The sequence below is a fragment of the Labrus mixtus genome, chromosome 2 (assembly GCF_963584025.1).
Source record: "Labrus mixtus chromosome 2, fLabMix1.1, whole genome shotgun sequence".
NCBI lineage: Eukaryota > Metazoa > Chordata > Actinopteri > Labriformes > Labridae > Labrus > Labrus mixtus.
In genome coordinates, this window is record NC_083613.1 from 21,242,404 (window position 1) to 21,261,404 (window position 19,001).

General features: G+C 37.6%; 1 protein-coding gene across 3 annotated transcripts in view; it reads right to left on the reverse strand.

The window, feature by feature from the left end:
* The window catches only part of trim2a (tripartite motif containing 2a), a 28,967-nt gene extending 20,376 nt beyond the window's left edge, over positions 1-8,591 (reverse strand). For 2 of the 3 annotated variants that reach the window (XM_061056082.1, XM_061056038.1), the window contains exon 1: positions 1,235-1,443. The gene's annotated coding sequence lies outside the window, so the exon portion shown is untranslated. Of the gene's footprint in view, positions 1-1,234; positions 1,444-8,336 lie in introns of those variants that run through there. The other variant, XM_061056042.1, reaches the window with a different exon arrangement.
* Between the last annotated feature and the right edge of the window lie 10,410 nt (positions 8,592-19,001).

Here is a 19,001-nt window from a genome sequence, read left to right on the forward strand (position 1 = left end):
CAATTTACTGTTGAAAAAAACCCCAGCTTTTTGAATTTATGGTTGATTTAAGTAGGTCATGTTTCACACACAGGTATGAAGTGAAACAAAAAGAAAAGCAAATTGACTTAAAATCGTAATTCAAAGCAAATATGAACTTTTGAATCTTAGTCAATTCATTTAAACTCATCGTTATCACTGCACATCACATATTTAGTTCTCATTTCATGCAGGCCTATACTCTCTGTCAGGGAGACAATAAGCACATTTCTCAGCAGAGATTAGAGTGAGAAGATAATTTGACGTCATTTGTTTGTTATAAGTGTATGTTTGGCAGTCATTAAAGAGGATCAGCTTTTAGGGTATGAGCTGTCCCTTTGCTTTTTTTACTTAGCACCGGATCCTGAGAGGAGCTGTGATGCCGATTGGTTCTCGTCTTATTAAAGAAAAAAGTCAGTGTTGTGATTTTTTCGTGCATCATCTCATCTTATTACCTCAACAGTTTCAATGATGCTGCAAGACTTCTTATTTCATATTTACTACATCAGCAGCTGATACATTGACTACTTTTGTGTTGTTAGTTTATTCTCTGTGGATTTGAACCTTCTTAAATAGAAGACATACAAACACTTAAATGTGTCAATAAATTGAACCATAAATGAAATAGGTGACCAAATCGAGGGTCTGAAGAAAGACAGAATTTACAGCCATTGCAGGCAATCTTTGAGTCACATTATTAACTTGACATGACTTTTTCTAAAGATACAGAATACAAAAACAGCTTTAAACAGATGAGCTGAAGTCACTGAGCATGACAGACAGGAAGGAGGAAATGAGAGGAAAGTCACATTTTCTTGCGTGCGTACAGTTCATTAAACTCCAGCACAGAAAGCACCTTGAAGCACGTATGTTGAGAGTAAACAATATGAATGTTTGCGATACAAACCACTCAATATTGAACTGGAGCTGGAACATGTATTCATAGTGTTGGCTCACAAAACTTCCAGTTTAATATCCTGGATTTACAGAGGCATCTTTTAATAATCATCTTTCCTGGTCCAGAAGCCAAACAACACGAACAGACACACAACCACTTTAATTACCGGTACATCATATTCTGAATGGGGACTTTCCTAAAGCATCATTTAGAGTGTGTGTTCTTCCTTTTCATCATGACTTTTTTTGTTTTCTTCCATCATTAACCCACTCTTTCCATTCCTCCTCTCCTTTTTTGAATTCCAAACATCCCACTTACTTCAATTCCATGGCTGCTGTTTTCCCCTCTCTTCTCTCTTCTCTTTGGTTAAAAACAAATGCTGCCCCCCCCGTCACTTAATCCTTCCCATCTCTGATATTCACAGTGGTTTGTGCAGCAGGCAGAGAGGAGAGCACATGTCAGAGGCCGGAGCTGTTACAATAATCCAAACAGACTGACAGGGAGGCTCTGGGTGAGCACAGACAGGGGAGGAGGGACGGGCCTGTGTGTGGTGTAAAGGGAAATGCAAGGACCAATCAGAGGGTCAATGAAGGCAGGAGGAGGCGGGGTTAAAATCTTCTGCGGCTGCTCTTTAACCTCAGAGAGGGCAAGAGTTCCAGACGCACGATGGGAGAAACTGATAAGGAGTGAAGGCGTACATGTCCACAGGGCGTCTGAGAGAGACTGAAAGAAAGGGTAACCAAATATTCCAATCGGAGCAGAAGTATTTCATAATTTCAGCCCCTGGTCTAACAGCATGGCAACATATCTCTTTGTACTTCATTCTTGACTTTTCCTTTTAAATAAATACCTAAAAGAAAAAGTTTACTCTGATTCAATGTCAACAACTTTATCTCCATTTCCAAGAAAGGCCCAAAGAGTATACAAGACCTGTTTTTCTCTTAAGCAGGAATGACATCATTCTTTAGGGACACTAGTTGACATTTTTTAAGTTTAGACCTCCTCCCTAAAAAGGATTGAAATATGACATAATGATGTAAAACTAACATATTGTTTTGATTGCAGTTTCCCAGACTCCATTATGTAAGAGACAACAGCTTGCCAAAGTCACAGTAAAAGATACAAGATGGTCAAGAAAATGATCACAAAAAGCAACAATAAAAATATGTCTTACACTGCAGTGAGATACAGGAACATGATGTGCAAAACCAAAGTTAATCAAGCATGTTGCTATCTTGCCTGTAGTGCAGAGTGGTGAAGCTGGTAAACAAGACGACAGAGATGATGCAACAAATCTGAAGAGCTCTTTGACTTTTGGTATTTATAACACAAAACAAGTCAAATCCACCCTCCTTTGGAAACCAGAACAATACTTTCTTTGAAATCCCTCGCCCTTTCTCCACCAATGATCATTACAAATAAGTTGTTTTTGAATGATCATATCAAACAATGTAGATAGTATATAACTGATCCAATCCATTCAGTACTGATGTCCCCTGTGTTAAAGTCCTTAACAAACTGAACCACCCTACTGAAGCCCATCCATTGGTCAACAAAATCTTCACCTCTTCAGTAACACAGCACTACACAAGCCTGTCAGCTACAGATACCTCCCAAGTTCCTCCATGTTATATATTGTCCAAAACAGTCAAGACCTTTGACCAAATGAAACTTGCAAAATAAGGCTCAAAGTTCATTCTTCTTCCATGAAACTGTCCAATTTATTCATTGTCCTTTACTTTATATCACACACATATGAGCACTATAGGGACTTACTGTATTTCTCTTCTTTGTCATTCTATAAGTCTTTGATATTTTTACAAAATAAAACAGTTTGAATGTCTTTTTTCTGTATTGCATATAAAAAAAAATGTAAAATCAGCATCTTTACTTATTTTATGACCCTGAGTTCAACTATCAAATTTCATGATAGTAAAATGGACATCCTGTTCCGACACAAGAGAGACAACAGCCCCTGTCATGATCAAACAATTTCTTCACTGAATCTTGTAAAAAGAAATATTTGTGTTTCACAATTGCATGAATCAGTCAGTCTGTTTTTTTAGGCTGTACACACACTACCACATATACACACACAACATCCTACAAACAGGAACACATGTACAGAACATAGCACAGATATGAATGCCCCCTGATACTTTCTTATTTCTTGAAAGCTTTAATCTTGTTGGCAGGCCATAAACTATGTTTGTTGTAATTATCTAAATGTGTTTTTGCTCTCTGCACATCCACTTCCACTTCACTGGGTCACTTAGAGCACAGAAAATGGCTCTGTGTAGAAACTAATTCAATATTTTTTTATCTGATATGTCAATTATATGTAACCAAGTAAAACAGACCAGATGTAAGATTTGAATCTACAGCTGTGCATTTTGAAGCTCAAACGATATACTGAACATTAAACACGCAGCACAGTTTTCAACCAAACCAATGACATCATTTAAAGGCTTTATATGCGATTTTTTGATCCAGCAGATGTCGCCCCTGAGCACCAGCATGAAACCAAAACAACTCGCGGTGCATTATTGTGTTAGCATGCTAATGCTAGCGATCTTTATTATGCTCGTATCTTCACACTGCATGTAAATTTAGCCGAAATGAGCGTGATCTAGAAACACAGTTAAGTAGTGAGTAGTGAGTACAGTATGTTATTCTTCTTTTCTCTAGACCCTCAATTAAACAACTTTTATTCGCAAGGGGAGGAGTCTGCTGCCGTCCCGGCGATGTCAACAAACTGAAAATATGACTCGGAAAACATCACAGACAGTGGGACTCGGGTGTTACACCGATTATAGACAGTCATTACTCACAGAGTTATTTTCAGAGGATATACTTGATTTCTATTATATTTAAGTGTGAAAAATCGCATATACATTTTTAAGCTAAGTTATCTTGAGATCATGTAAATGTGTATGAACCAGCGGTGAAACAATTAGAGAAGACTGTTAGTGAAGAAAATACATTTAAAAAGTAAAAATGTTGAACAAAATTTCCAAAGTTTTTGAGATTTTTATACTTAAAACTACTACAGTGATCCAGGCCAAGTACAAGTCTGCAAGTCTGTTTCAGAATCAGAACATTACTTTAGCAAGTCTAGGAAAAGATTTTGGAGCCGTAAAGGTTTTTATAAATATACCAGACTGTAGGGAAGGTAGGGTTATTCTTCTCTCATTCCCTCAGGCAAAGTAAACACAAACAAAGTTGCTTTACGTAAATGCAAAAAAGGATTTCAAAAGAAAGCCGTACAATCTGAAATGCAAAAAGTCAGACAGAATGAATCCATGAAAAGGGTGGAGAGAAAGTGCACAAACAAAGCAACTCAACTCTGCTTTGTTTGCTATCATTAATATTCCACTTTCTACCAAGTTTTTTTTTAGTAACTCACCATTGCTTTCAGATCACAACAAAATGCTGAAATGAGAATGTTTACTGGACCACTGAACAAACTTTAATTCAGTGCAATTCTTTTAATTGAAACAGGACATTGGAATGTTTTGACTAATGTTCACAGCAACATGGTGAGGAGGAGGTATATTAAAGATGCTGATCCTGGCTGGAACTTGACATGCACATTTTGTTATGACAGAGGCTGTCTGAGAATGCAGAGCACAGAAGGTATTTGTGGCTACAAAAATAAAAAATGTCTGGAGGAGGCTTCAAGTATTCAAGGAACCATCTCCATATAGTGTATTTTCAAAAACGGTAAAAGGCTTCAGAAATTGTAAAGTTAGATTTTATAGTGTGTTCATCAGGGTACAAATAATAAAGTCAGTAAACCAGTTCTGTATGTGGATCAAGAGAAAGTTAATTTTCAACAATCTTGATGGACACTAAAGCATTTAAGATCTCCATGGAGTCATATCCACCCACAGCATGTTTTCACTTACTGCTAATCAGCCCTCTCACGACTCCATGTACTGACTGTGCTTTACAGCATCCTGGCTCCTCTGGGTTTTTATTCTCACCTCATGTAATTCCCATCACATCTCAAAAGCAGACATCAGAGAAAATAAATGAAATCATCTCTGTGTAGGTGTTTAGTACCTTTAAGATATCAAGCGGAAACATTCAACATTCACTACAGTAGCTTATCAAATGTGAGGATTGTTCAATTCCCTTTAATAATTGTTGCACATTGAATATATATATATATATATATATATATATATATATATAATTTTTTTTTACCCTACTGTTTAAATATGTTATATACTATATTTTATGGAGACTTCAAATTTGTGCTGGGCTGTTTTACTAGCTACAGAAAGAGGAATACATCAACTTTTTTGAGAGGGTCGATACAACCCTAAAGTCTGTGTGTTATGTACACAGGTGGAGCCAAAAGATTCTAAAGCTTAGCGTAATGAACAGTGGGTTAGCGCTAGCCTGGCTGAAGCCCATATGAACTTAATCTCACTTTCTCCACTCTGACCATGAACTCTTCAAGTTTGGCAGATGGACAGAGTCCCCTAATGCAAACTGAAGGTTTTAAAAGACTCATTTGTGCCCAGTGCGAACAAACTTTTAAACAAGGCTGTGTGATTGTGCAATCGCATCATAATGTTCATATATTTACTGACTTAGTCTGCTCACTCACTATACATTTCATGTGTATCGTATCCCCCATATTATATAAGACTTCAAGTTATACATAAGCAAAGTTTAACTAAGCAAAAGTGAGAAAATATACAAGAAGTGGAAAATAAACCTTTAGATCACGCACTGATTCTTTTACAGAAATGAATTTCCAAACAGATAAATATAGTTATTTGAACTGAATTAAAATGTGAATGAATCATCAGTTCAGTAGATCAATGTTACATGCATTTTGTCATTCTATTAATCAAGCTGATATGTCTTACAGTTTAGGCAGCATCACTGAATAATACACAGCTTTCTCACTGCTTGTAGCTGTTGTGTTCCAGTAAACTTTCAATCCGTTAACACACAAACACACAGCGACTTCTTCAAATCCCCTTTCACTCAGACACACAGAGCTACTACTCACATCAAGAGTCACTAAGCTGGCTGACGTCCAATCATGATCAATCAGCTTTAACCAGCCAGACGTAGCTGTAGAGCCTCAGCCGAGCTCACAGCACAGAGCTCATTGATCCCTGGTGGTTAAAGAGTCACAGGGCAGCAGGTCGGCCTGATCTGCAGGGCTTCAGTCACTGTACTCCCTGAAGACAAACGTCAATACAAACACCAGCGGAACATTGCAATGGAAAGAGATGCTTTATCTGGACGAACAAATGTTCATGGTCACCTGACTGCCCATCATCAAAAACAGATACTGAATTTCAGAAAACACAGTACAATACAAGAGTCTGGTCCTCCTTTTGACCGATGTTCAGCTCATCTGGCCTCGGTCAGACCAATCAGCTCATCTGGTCTTCTACAGACTAGTTGAAGCCCTTAACCTAGTATGGGCTGGCTTAAGTAAACTTAAATACAATGACTAGACACACCTCAGAGCCAATTTAGTAGTTCATGATTAGTGGTATAAATAATGGATGGATGGATGTAACTCTTGATACTTAATTACCGGTATGTCAGACCAAACATAAGTGTAGTTTGAGAGGCTGTATGATATAAATGTCAGAAGTCATTGCTACTTTGTCATAGGTTTCTATTTAATTGCTTCAGGAGGCATTTTGTTTTTTCAGTCCTTTGAGTTACAAAAAGAGCCTATCGACTAGTTTATGTTTAAAAAACAGTCCTGTCAATGTACCAAGTGTATCTATGAAATTCATTGTGTGTGTGTGTGTGTGTGTAAGCATAGCTGGCCAATAAATCTGATTCTGATGAAATCAACAAGAGTGGATTTACAGTACAAGCAGTTATTGAGCCTTTATGTTTGACATGTAAGCAATATGACAAGTCAGCCAACCATGACGGGCAGGGTAAGTGTACATTCAGCATCACTTCAGTGCAATGAGCCATCTTTATGGTTGTAGTGTTTTTCATTATTAGGATCATTGCAGTGCTGCAGCTGCAGCGCCGTGTACCTCGGCTGCAGCACCGTGTACTGCAGAGGTGATGCAGCTTTTACTTATCGATCTAGACTTTCTGTTCCCATAATTACTCACTACTACATTCAAATATCTCGAATGTCCCAGTGACTGAAGAAACTGCTGCTTTAGAAAAACTACCAAATGAGACATTAGAGGATGAGACAGGGAGGAGGACACACACACACACACACACACGCACACACACACACGCACACACACACACACAACACACACACAACACACACACAACACACACACAACACACACACAACACACACACACACACACAACACACACACAACACACACACACACTGAAGCGAGCTAGTTTGAACCTAAAGCCATGTTGGTGTTTGGTTGTATCACGACTTCATGTGCAATCTGAGCCAAAGTGTGTCATAAAGTCCAGAGCCACAAAAAAAAATAATGTTTCCCACTACCTGTAGCCAATACTGTAGTGTGTCGTCTTCCATGCCCAGTTTTCTTTGAATAATTTGCTGTCCATAAGCTGAGAGGCTTAACACCTTCAACAGGTAATGTTGATAGAGGACAACTAGAAACAAAGGCTGCGTTTGAAATCATCCACTACTCAATATATGGTACACGTAAATGGAAATTGGCCGTCCTTGCCTACACCAGAGCACTCTTGTTTCTCTACTTTTCTTAAATAGATTAATGACACTTTTTCATCACAGATATTTGTCATATCGTAGTGGAAAACTGAACATATGAAAACAACAACACATAACTCCATTCCAACAATTCTTGCAGCTGCAATGCTCCTTGTCAACAACTGATCAACAGTAACTTAATCAGCAGACAACAATATTGATAACCAATCAATAGAGTGAAGCCATGTCCAGCCCAGGCAAGTATTAAAATCTGAGGAATCCAACCAAATCTACACTTCTTTCCAAGTTCACCTACAAATGATACACTAGTCAACTAGAACTACATAGTGTATCTTTAATTGCACCAAAACACACCTCCAGATGAAGTATTCTGACCACCTAATTGTGTATTAATGTTGAGTGTGTTGTCACCAAATGTAGCCTAAACTTCCCAAGTCAACAGATAAAGTATTCCATAGGCCCTTAACTCAGCACGTGCATCAATAGGCGGCGAGGTTTATTCAAGTTTTCAAAGATTGAAGATGCTCAAACACACATTCATGAGTGTGGTTTCTGCATGGGACACTATTCACAGGCAAGTCTATGCACATGCATATTTAATGTTCATCCACAAATACAATCAAGCATTTTAACACTTCTGTTCAATAATGTAATGACCTCAAACTCTTTCATTTAAACAAGTTTGACCCAATATGGATAGGCTACATTGTGGGTCAGAAAAAGAAAAACACTGAGTTCAGAAATCACTCACCTAAATGTTATCTTATCTGCCGGTGCGACGCGCGAGGATGTAACCTTACCGGACTCTCTTTTGGGACTTTCTCCGGTCTGTCTGCGGTGTGTGATTCTCTCCTCCTTGAGAACACCGTCCCGTCTGCAGCTCTGCTATGTGTGATTCTCTCCTCGTTGAGAACACCGTCCTGTCTGCAGCTCTGCGTGCACTCACTCCCGGTTCATTTATCAAAGTCTCCGCCGACTATAAAACAGACCGCCGCCGCCGCCGCCGCCGGATGCAGTCAGAGCTGATCCAGCCCGGAAACAAACTTCATCAATATTACATTCACGTGTAAAAATAGCCTCGGCATCTATCCATGCATTATTTCTGCTGTTCTCTGCCACGGTTATACAAGCTTTGTTTTTTTCTTTCGGTTATTCATTTATACAACAAAGTTTTAGCAAACTGTTTATGTGAGAAGTAGCCTATAAAAAAAAACAGTTACACGGATTGAGTCACAACAAAACAAATCAGACTGGTATTTTTTTTTTTTTATATGAAATTCATGGAAAATAAATGAAGAGACAATACACTTGTAGAGATTCAAAAGAGACTGAAAAGTAATTATGTACCAGAGGTTTCCAATAACAAACGATCGTGACAATATTCCCCCCCACAGAATTTAGATTTTTGAGTGCTATTTTGTAACTGAATCAATGGTTGGATCAATATCCTATTTGTTTTTAATAATAAATGCCACACATCAGTCACCACAGATTTTGGCTTTATGTGCACCTTTGACCTCTGTCTCTCTATGTTTACATTACATTACAGATAGATTAGATTACTAGCCTACATGACATTTTCAGGGGAAAGAAAATCTAATCTCTTAAATACCCTGAACAGGTCTTCCTGTTTCCTCAACAAACTAACCCAAAAAAATAAATATATTTTATATTTTTTTATTAAAAAAGTCAGACTTTTGCATTACATAAATGCACTACACTATATTAAGTAAATAGGCTATATATTAAACACATGAACAAATACAGTTAAAGATTTTAAGCTTCTTTGATTCTAACAGGACATCCCAGCACCAGCATTAACTGTGTTTTTCCAGTCAGGCCCCTCCCCTCTAATGAGGGAGGCTGTTGCTGTGACAACCCTGCATTATGCAGCCACCAATGAAAGACTCTTTTCAGATTAAAAAAAAGAAAAGAAAAGAAAGAAAGTAGAAAAAAAGTTATTTGCATTCCTTTTCCATTAAAGATTTTGTGTGATAGAAAAACGGCGCGATGAGGTTTATTGTCTGGTTTGTATCAGAGGAGGAGGAGGAGGAAGAGGAAGAGGAAGAGGAGGGGAGGCTGAACTTGAAGCATCTTAAGGTCTCAAAGAAAACTAGTGCACTGTGTTTGTGTGTGTGTGTGTGTGTGTGTGTGTGTGTGTGTGTGTGTGTGTGTGTGTGTGTGTGTGTGTGTGTGTGTGTGTGTGTGTGTGCATGCCACAGTCAAAGGGCACCTGCTTAACATGCAGTGCACAATCACAGGCTCAGTGCAAATATTTCTGGTCGTTTCAGCACTCCACCGCTGTGATAACTTCATAAAAACAACTTAAATCATAGTTAAAGCAGAACAAACTTAACTTTAATTTATCTCCATAATAAAAAAAGGGTAAACAAATCCACTGCATATTTGTTCTTTGGTTTTGATAATTAAACACATAATGAAGCAGGCTGTTAAAACTCAATACTCATTATCAAACTTTGGATGTCAGGGGAAAAATCGATACTGGTGTTTTTGCCTTGAGTGATTTTAATAAAGAATCAAATCAGAGCTTCAAAGAAGAACCAGTTGATAACCTGCACCACACTGTCTCGTAAATATTTAATCAAACAAAGCTGCATGTTTCACACTTTTAAAGACAAACCAGAGATAGTTTGATCATAATGTCTTCCTGCTCTGCTCTCAGTGCCTGCACCTGCTGTCATCAGTCCAGCAGAGCATGGCGGGATTAGCACAGACGCTATTGAATGGCTGCTGAATAATTGACCAACTTCTTTTGTCTCTCTCACGCTGTTTGGATTGAGCATATGTTTAGGAGCCATTTGAAATGAAAGTTTGCTTTGGAAGAGGTTATTATGGGGCCTCTTGTAAAGTGAATCAGTTCTGGCTGCAAGGCCCAGTAAACAATCACATTTAGAAAGACAGAGTAGAGTTATTAGTGAACAATAACAGATGCTTTTTTCTGAAGATAAATCCTACTTACTGTACAGAAATAAAGGATCTGGGTTCTCTTTACTTAATATAGTGGTCTAGAGTCATTTTAAACATTACTTTAAACATTGTACAGTTTTAGGTAGGCCTACTTGTACTTTACCTGAGTTTACTTCTACTCCACTATGACATGGAAGCCCTGAGTAGAAATATATCCATATACTTAATTTACTCCATTTTCCTGTGATGGCGAGTAATTTTGTGTTGTTCTATTGAGATCTTGACCTATTTTACTCGAGATAACAACAATAGTTTTCCCATGAGGCTATAACTCGATTGATCTCATTGTCTTGAGGTCATTTTACAATGACAAGTGAATGGACTAGAAACTATAGACTACATACATAAAGACATGAACATATATTTAGAGACTTCATTTAGACATATTTTTATTTTACATAATGATGCTGGGATGATGACGGTTGAACTTGGTGCCATAGTTTGCTGATAATGGTTGAGTCACATAATTACAATTTAATTTGTAGATTGGCTTTAAAAATATTCAAACGCTAGCAGCTTGGTGTGGACTCCTAATTCCGACAAGAAGCATGCTAATCGCTAACGTGGTGAGACCTTGTTAACCCAAAATTTAGGAAAACAAGCGTGATGAAGACAATGAAGAGGTGGACTTCCTGAACAAGCTTCATCACTGTAGCGAACATCATGAGCTGAAAATAAGCTATGTCTGCTCTGTGCTGTGTCACTCAGGATGATTTAAGGTAGGCTATACATCTTGTAAACAGTTGTTAGCCAGCATGACTTGCATTTAGCTGTTTTCATGCTAACGTTTGATGAATGTCCCTTTGTATAAAGTATTAAGGCCTAACTAAAGCATTGCAGTCATTTTTTTGTTCACAGATTGATTCTTTTATAAATCCACAGATGCTTTTTGTTTTGGTTTGATTAAGATAGTGATTGTTTTTCAATAATGTACAGAATTAATTTTGCTTGTGTCGTACAATCAGAAATGGGCATTTCCACAATGTAGGCTACTAAGTTTCCGTTTCTGTAGTGGTATTACTGTTTTGGCAGAAATTCTGAGCCCCGGCTACAAACAACCCAGCGCTCCATAAGTAATTGTCATGGCTTATTACGCAACAGCAGGACCCTGTTTTTATTTATTACCCTCCAAGTATAGCTCCATTTGTATTCTTACCTTATCATTATTTAGAATCATTTTCTTTTAATGTGGGGCTTAAACTAGGAACAGATTTTACTCTGTTAATTATGAACAAGCTAAATATTTGACTAGACTTCTTTAAACGCTTGTCATGTCCAGCTCTGTGTCTTAGGTTATGTTTTCATTTCTACTTGTATTATTTCCTGTTCTGGGTCACTAACCTCTCCTCTCATTTCAGATCCTTCACTTCCTGCCCTCATGTGTTTCCCACCTGTGTGATTGTCTGCCCCGCCCTGATTGTTCCCAGCTGCATCTTGTCATCTTCCCCCTCACCTTAGTATTTAGTCTGTGGCTTCCCTTCCTTCTGTGCCAGTTCGTCTTTGAACCCTGTGTGAAGCGGTCAAGCCTTTTGTTTCCTCTTGGATTTCTTTTTCGGATTCTGTCTGCTTGTAAGAAGTAAAGACTGTTTTTTTTCCCCCCAACCAAAGACTGTGTTTTGAGTCGTGCGTTTGAGTTCAGTTACCTGTGGTTTGGTTACACCGCTAGCTACAGCATGGGATTTGTATCTGAAATTGATCTTGACTCTTCTTGAAATTTTATGCATCTTCTTTTTTTTATGGTGTTGAGTAAACAATCTTTTAGTTCAGCAGTTTAAAATAAGCAAAACAAATTAAGCATTGCATCTTCAAACTGTAAGTTGGAGTTGAGCTTGGATGTAGCTCTGACAGCCTCCTTTGATTGAAAATATGAATATAGTGGAGCGCCGATAGCCTAGTGGTTACGTCGCATGCCCCATGTACAGAGGTTTATTGTCCCCTGACTGTCGGTTCAAATCTGACCCCAGCCCTTTGCTGTAAGTCATCCCCCACTTTCTCTTCCCAACATTTTCTGTCTCTCTTCAGCTGTCCTATATAATAAAGGCAAAAGACTGAGCCACAGATTATTCCTTTGATTGTTAGTTTAGTCTATGCACAGTCATAAATTATTACTGTAAGACATCTGTGTTAAATTTTCCCAGAATGCAATGTTTCTTCAAATCCTTTGTTATACCCCACCTCCAATACAACAACAAATGATGTATCACAGACGAGCAGCAAACTGTCACATGTGTCAAGAAACAACCAGAGAGATTTTTTTTGCAAACTGTGAATCAATCATTGAAATAGTTGCCGCTCAGTTTTCAGTTCTTCAGGGACTGTTCTCTGGCTCTCTACTTCAGTGTTGTCCTGTCACTGAGTGTGTGAAAAACAACTTGGCCTTACAGGAAAAGGAAGTAGTTCATCACATCAGTGCAGATTGTAAAACATTGCAGCTCACCCGATGCCCTCATGTCCTAGAGTTTTTGTGTTTCTTTCACTGGTGCGTCTTCAGGATCAGTGGGACCTTGATTTCACCACGTGTTTGAGATTTATAGATCTGAGGGAAGAAGGAAAAAACAACATCTTCATCACAAACTCTTATCTCTCCTTCACAATGACAAATGAGGATTTTGTGTCATTATATTTCACAAACATTTAACGAAACAGACACGTAGGAGAAATAGAGTGATAACAGAGAAAGAAACAAAGACTTAAACAAACATATACAAAACATCTAACAATAGAGACCGGTGATACTGGTAGTGAAGGTCTGTAATTAGTGTCAGGCCATGTTCAGGTTCTGCATGTGCATGTGTGAGTGTGGTTGGGGGGGGGGAGTGCTTAGTTGGTAGTGGTGTTAGGAGGGTGTAAGGATGGGTGATGTAAGTAGGACTCATATACAGAAAATTTGGCCTCCAGAAACCACAAAAGTGGCCCCCCAAGGACACGAGTGGAGAGGGGAAAGAAAAGAAATATATGAATAAATAAAAAATCTAAATAAATACATAGAGGAAGTCTCTTAATCAGATTGGCTGTTGACAGTATCTCTGTGTCACTCGATGGATGTCTCATTGATTTCCCCAGTAGCTGTAGTAGAATGAGTCCCTGCATGTTGAGGAAGTGCTGTAGAGGCTGTAGCACAAATATTTAGTATGTTGATGTATCGTTTTTTGCTTAAAGGTCAGAGGGAATCAGTGACGAGAATCAGAAGTGACAATGTGTCCTTTGCAGTGACAGTGGGAGTAAGGTCATGTAAGGGACCCTGGATTAAAACCATGAACAGACCGTCATCTGAAACCAAATGGTCCCTGACAAATAAAGTAAAGATTGCACCAAAAGAAAATAGGAACGGAAATCACAGGGTAACTGTATGATGCATAGCGATACAATATATATAATCGGTGGCCCACGATAACAAATATCACGTTACAGGGGTTTCAGCAATAATTGATATATTTCAGCACGATTATAAAGTCATATATCACAATATCTGATTAACTGAAATATATAAAATGCCTGTGAAGAAGTAAAGTGGATGATTAATGCATATAATCACTGCAGTTTGGTGTCAGCTTCACCTATTATCCCGTTTCATCCTCGATGTTCTTTTCACTGCTGCCTGATGTTATCCCACTGTCTTCTTCTATTTCTTCTTCTTTTATTCCACTGTAAACTTCTACGTCGATCAATTAACTTCTCTTAATGTTTCTCTGATTCATGTCATAAGAGCCACCATGAGGTGTCATGACGTGATGACGTGATGACGTGATGACGTGATGACGTGATGGGGTGAGTCAAATTGCCAGGGATATCTGTTTAGAGTTTTCACTAAAATGTTGATATTTTACACCAGCAGTTGGATAATTGTATCTCAGGACGACAATATAAATATTGCCGTATTGATATTTTGTCCCACCCCAAATACAAAAATGTATTTAATTGGTCACAGCATCACTTTTCTGGCAAACATGCAAACCTTTAGACTTTGAAGGTTGTAAAAATACTCAGAAGAAGATTTGCCCAACTCCCAGAAACCATTGCGGTCTTAAATATGCTCATAACACACATGGAAGTTGTGACTCACTCCTTCTAGGGACGATCCTGCTGAGACTTCCTTCCTGTCCAGGTTGTTGTTTCGATCCCACTTGTCTACTTCATGACGCGTACAGCAGGCAGGAAAACATCCTGGAGCTGCTCTTTAATCCATAAACCCCACCCCCGTCAAAATATTCCCAAATCTGGAAACATGAGGTCCTCCCTCACTGGGTGAAGATGTGACAACCAGAGAGAGAGAGAGTAAGTATCGTGCTCTTCAGGTGTTAGTGTGAGCTGCAGGATAAGGAGGGATTGAGAGAAGCATAATCCCTCGCACATGGCTACAGCACCTTTCATGTACAGATAAACGTGCCAAGTCACGAGCACATCTCATGCTATACAACAGTGAGCAGGATACAGGACAATGCTGCTCGCATGAAGGCCTACAAAAATATTTACTAAATATAGTATATTTACTTAACTAAACCACACTTTTTCTTCAGTATATCAAACTACAGTTTGGTGTTTTGATTTGTATATCTTTGTCCCATTACACCTGGCTGTTTGTCTATTATGTTTTATTTCTAAAAGATCCCAAAAAAAAGTAGCAATTATATTCTAAAACACTTATTGTTGTCGACTCAAAACACCACAGGTCGGTTATACACGTGAAAAAAAAAACTATTTCTAACTCGTGAAATATTTTTTCTCGTAGCATATTGTCTGGCCCTCTGTGGTAACTTTAGCTCTGATTGTGGACATACAAAATACAAATGATGCCACAGCTCTTAATGGAGAAAATAGAAGACATTGGAAAAAAGGCAGAAATATGATGGGAAACTTCTGTCCTGTAATACTATAAAGTTACTACAGGGGGAAGAATGTGTAAAAAATCAATAAAACAAAATTCAATAAAATATAATCATATTAAACTATAATAATAATAATCAATAATGACAGAACTCTTGAGTGCTTTTTATTATACTTTTACATGATTAGGTAAATAAGGGTAGATTTTATTTGTGATAGTAAATATTCTTACTTTGTTATTTTTACTGTATTTTATTTTAACTTTGTTTAATCTCTTAAGGTGAGGTTTTGAGATAAGCCCTCATGGGGTCTACCTCACCTGCACATGTGTTTTATTTTTAATTTGTTTTATTTTTATGTTTTGTGCAAATAAACTAAACTAAACTAAATGATAGAATAATGCCTTTACCATGTTTAGGATAAAATAAAGTGTAATATTCCAGATCATGCCATTTTTTGCGTTCAATCTGGTAAACTTGGCCTTTTTCTTTTACTGAAGGCATGGACCCCCATAATGGTGATACGTTTAAATTCTTCATCCTCTCTGCTCTTAAAGTAATAGGCCTAATGGCGATTTTTAAATAAGTTCCAAAGTGCTTTTGAAAATATTTCAAAACATACTACAAAGTAAAAAATGAAACATAATATAATCATAATTTTGAGGGGAAATCCAGTTGTTTTACCTATATAAAAGAAACAAACCATAGAAATAGCCGAGGACGGAGTTAATGCCAGGAGTGCGCCCACACGAGAACCTCTGCTGCCCTCTGGTGGTTTAAAGGCAGAGGTGCAACACTCCAGTCTCTATTATCACCTGCTCAAGACTTTTTGTACTGTTTTTGTTCATCCCAGGAGCTTCACTAGCAATATTCATACATATTGGTTTTGATAATTTTGTTAACCTTGAGTAATATTTGAAAAAGATCTACAGAAAAACCTAGCTGTTTAAAATAGATGTTCTATCTGGACATTTACCCTATATGTAAATACCCTATATATATGTTATCCTATTTATAGGCTACATTTGATCACAATTTAATTATTATAAGTTATTATTTTTTGATCACGTTATAGTTCTACTTTTCTTCTTTTTTTTACACTGTGCAATTATCTTACAGGGCAATATTTTATTTATTTATCTTAAAATAATAGTAAGCACTAATTGTTTTTTCATGCATGCAATTATTAAAAAATGGCAATATCTATGAATAAAACAAAGGAATAGTGTACATGTTTTTTTATTATGATTACTAAGCTTTAAATAGATTACCAAATTTCTCCACATCTTTGACCCTTTAGCTGCTAAATAATTTAGTTGTCTCAGTGATTGTATGTTATTTGAACTTCTTTTTTTTTTTTGCATGCTTGTTTGAATGCAGATTTGGCATTAATGGCCACTTTCTTCATTTCAATTCAACCTGAAGAAAAGTAAAGAAAACCAGATCTTTAAGATAGTAGAACAAGATTCATGATTCATTCTCATATTACAAAATGTGTGATCCATTCAAAGAAACAAAACGTTTTCCGTTTACACAGCAACATGTGGTTTTATTTATTTCTCAGATGTCATCATCAGAAATATGAACAGCAGTAATTTGACAACAAAGTTGCTGCCCTGTGGTTGAGTGTTCAGTGACAATGCATTGCTCATTGTAGTGATCAGTCTTTTCTTTTCACCATGAGTCTTCAGATTGTAAAGGTTCGAGCAGAGCGGAGACATGGAGCACCTGTGGACATCAGATGAAAAAGCAACAGTAGACAAGTCAAAATTGTTTTCACAAAGTCAAAGAAAAACCTTGGAGTCATTTCTCTCCTGTGCACAGAAGACATCCTCTGGGGAACATGGAACCATACCAGATTAAGTTTTTCTGGAGATTGTAAAATCAGAACGGTTTGTGGATGGCATTGACCTTTGGGTTTACAGGACATAAAGTAAGTAATGGTTATTGATGTTTGGACTGTTACCATGGGAACCACCCCCGCAACAAGGAAGCTGTGGTGAAAAGGAGAGAAAGTATTCAAATTCCTCGGCAGAAAAGCCAGTCAGATGTAATGTAAAGGGCATCCATTGTACTGCTGGGCCTTTTAAAGAGGTGGCAGCAGGGGGCATTGTGGGACACACAATGAGAACAGACAGTGCACAGCATCATCCCTTATTGTATAAACTTTGTGTGGGTGGACAGCTGTGTGAACTAAGTTGGTGAGTCCATTTTTAAATTAACTTGATCCATTATCCAAATATTAACAAAATTAGTAATCCAAAAGTAAACCTTATAGCTGTATTGTTTTCTTTTGTTCTTTTAATCTAGTTTTTATTTATGCTAAAGGCTTTTGTTCAAAGTTGAAAGTTTACATTTTCTTGTTTTTCTTTATTCGAAACTGCTTAAAGGGTGAGAGAGCAGAAATTAGTTAACATCTAATAGTAAGACTATCTTACCAGAGCGATCATGTTAAATGTGAATTCTCATATTTTCTCATTTTTAGCTTGATTATTCCCACACAGATTGTCAGAAGTCATAGCTTTAGAATTAAAAAGTTGATGGATTTATCAGTGATTGGGAAGAATAAAAAGCAACAAGAAAACCACTTTCCTCTATGATGTCAATATCGATATCTTTAGGTCTTTAATGTTTGTGGAACAAAAGGTCTTGAAAATACTTCTACTCTGGCTTTTTATCACTTTTATTATGAACCAAGAAAATACAAGTCAGATTGTATGATCATGGGAGTTGATGTTGGATGAAGCCCCTCCATTAGTTTACATGATAAAGGTGTGAAAAGAGGTCTAAATTAAGGCCTCCTGCAGACCACACACACAGCGTCGTGTCACACCGCACCCTTTTGTGTCACCACCTTCATTTGCATTACAGTGAAGAGGAAGACACACTGCCTGTCAACACAGTGTAGGGCGGGACTCTCAACATTTGACTATACATATGGATGCTTTGAACATTGTTAAATGTGTGTTGTATAATCACATACGATGTCATCTTTTAATGCTATGTAAACATATTGATAGTCTAAAAAATACTAGGTCTGTACACTATGTAGAAGTGAATCACTAACCAGTGGTCTCACTGTTTCAGCTCAATGTGATGACATGTAGGACAAGTGTCTACTTTCTTTTATTTATTTTTTTATAATTCATGAGTTTCTACTGGTGGTGGAACGGCTGCATTAAGCTTTAAGGCAATGAGCAGGTGTGAGTGTTGTTGCCATCACGGCAATGGCACAATGCAGTTTAAAAGGCAAGTGGTGTGAAATGGTGGACAGGGCAGAATGAAGCTCCAGTTTGTTTCTTCATACATTTCAGTTACATTCAAGCTAAGCATCCGATTAAAAAGAAAAGATAACCTATGATGTCTGAAGAGCAAAGACGGTTGTTTGAAAACACTCCACAGAATAATGAAAGACTCTTCTCACTAAGATGAAAAGATTAGATCTGCTACATGATTAAAGAGCTTTTTAACCTGTCGCTAAAGTCTGAAGGATATCTCTGGTGGTCTGCAATTTACAGCTTAAGCTTGTTTTAAACTATATAGGACTTCAGTGTATTACATGGAACTAGAAGCCATATTTAACTACCTAGCTTAAAGCAGCTCAC